A 2410-nucleotide genomic window follows, 5' to 3' on the forward strand; every position below is an offset into this window, starting at 1 on the left:
TCTTTTTCCCATAGTTCAGGAATAAAAATGGCAAAAACTAGGGGCTACGTTATAACTTGTGCTGGGGAGTTGTAGCTCCTGCACAGTTTTTTTGTTAAAAAAGTTACTGCAAATATTACATTGATATTATCAATGTTGTTATCAAAAATGTCATGAGTGCCGTCATTTGTTGAGTAATTAGCAGTGCATGACAAGGCCTGAGTTATAGTTACCTTAGGGCACGATATAACAGGTGAATTTCTACAGTTTTATACATTTAAAATGTGAGCCTAACTATAACGTCCCTGTAACCTTTGTTTTTTTAAAGTGAATTTCTATGCTTTTTAAATTCTATTTCCTAACTATAACATCCCTGTAACCTTTGTTTTTTTTCAGTGAATTTCTATGTTTTTTTTAAACGCAAGGTAATCTTCGTCACTATACGTTAATCCAACCACTGCCGCGCAGGTCCAAATGTCTGCGGCCCCTGTGAGTGGTGGTCCCCAGGGCCATCTGTGGCTCCATAAGGGAGGCTGCGCCCCCCCCAATGTCCAATTTGCTGGGGGTCTGCAATGGAACCCCTTCATGTTTTTGTTGCAGCCCCAGGGAGGTTGCGGTCCCCTGGACGGGCTGCAAAGGTTGCGGGGCACCCTGCTCAAACTTCTTATTAAGTCTTAGGGAGGTGGTGGTCCCTGGGCCTCTGGGGGAGGCGATAGGGCCTCCCCCTTATGAAAGTATTCTTTTGCCCCGGGAGGTGCCGAGCTACCCCCGCTTTTTTCATTCTGATCGCCCCGGGGAAGTGGCAGCCTCTGGGGCTCATAGAAGCCCTAGGAAGGGGACCCTGTGCGCCTCCCCTTTTATGAAAGCCCCTAATGCCACCGGGACCTGGCCCACCCGGGGGCTAATTAAAAGAAAAGGGCTGGAAACCGGCCTCTTTTTTTTAAACGTCAGAAAAATTTGCGGATCCGGACCTGCAGATGTTTCCGATGTTTAAAAAAAGTGCTTTTTAGTCCCGGTGGGGTCCCTCTGGGACCCCAGCACAAGAGCTAAGGGGTCAGGGTGTCCCTTCTCTGGCCCCTTTTCTTTTGTTTTTCTTTTTTTTTTCTAGGACTATGTTGAAGCTGAGTTCCAAGATGGCTGCCCACACTTCCTGCTTGAAGTGTTGGCAGCAAATCAGATATCAGCACAGGGACAGTTGGATCCACGTCCCTATATATCTATATTTTATAAACTCTATTTTTTCCAAAACTACCAAAGGGATTTACACCAATTCACAGAACACATGCTTTCTGGACAAAGAACCAGTATTCTGACAAATTTGGTGTAATTCCATTCAGCGGTTCTGGCTGTAGTCGAGTTCAAAAATTTGAAAAATCCTATTGACATAAAATGGGGGAAAAGTGTTTTGGGAACCCCCCTTTTGCTCAGCCCATGCCTTACGGATCATCCCAAAACTTTCAACACAGCAGCTGAATGGATCAAAGTGTATGTTTTGAAAATTTCGTGAAGATTTGTCAAGCGGCGCCAAAGTTATTGACAAAATAAAAAAACATTGTCTATGGAAAAAATGGTCCTACGACTACCTACTGGTGACCGCCAGTAGGTAATATATCATACACAATAAAACCATAAAAAAATATAAACAATTGAATATGAAAAAGAAAAAACAATTATTAATGTAGACAATAAATAAAATACTGAAACTTGAAAAATGCAAAACACACATTTACAAAAAATACTATAAACTTAAAATAAATTTCAAAATTCAAACAAATCTACGGCTGCAAGTTATTAAAAGGGCGAGGTGCCCCTTGCTTAACCAGCTCTAATCAGTCCTGTTTATATGCATCTTTCATCTCCCGAAGGACATCTAGCAAGCACAGGTGAGATTGGAGTTTGGTTTATTCCACAAAGCACCTGTGAGGTGGAGGCCATAATAAAAATTATGTTGAAGTTGAAAGCTGCTCCAGCTCATACGCTGGCTGCCCAATCCTGGCTGGAAGTGGGGTTCAGGCTAATGACACGTCTACCTGGCCAACTGCACTTAAACAAGCTTTGACTAATTTGAACCTACACGCAGCATGGGGTTCGAATAACAATTTTTTGGGAGTTAAAAAAAATCACTGATAAGGCAGTTAAACTCTACTTCCGGACAGTAGACAAAGCTGAGTTGGCCGGACAACGCCATGAATAATCAGTTCACCATTCTTACAACATTAGGAGCCTTTAACCGTATCTACTGACTCATATTACAGGCTTTGTCCAACATTCTCTTCTATTTCGCATGGGAGCTTTTCCATCTAAAGGCTTTGTTCCAGTCTAGAAACAAACTTGGCCAGATCCCCACTGTTGTTTATGTGGCCTGTTGAAAGAAAGTGTTCTACATTTTCTGTGCATCTGCCTGGTGGTCACCCCTATGATATGTCCCTTT

Source organism: Pleurodeles waltl, chromosome 4_2, assembly GCF_031143425.1.
Source record: "Pleurodeles waltl isolate 20211129_DDA chromosome 4_2, aPleWal1.hap1.20221129, whole genome shotgun sequence".
Classification (NCBI taxonomy): Eukaryota; Metazoa; Chordata; class Amphibia; order Caudata; family Salamandridae; genus Pleurodeles; species Pleurodeles waltl.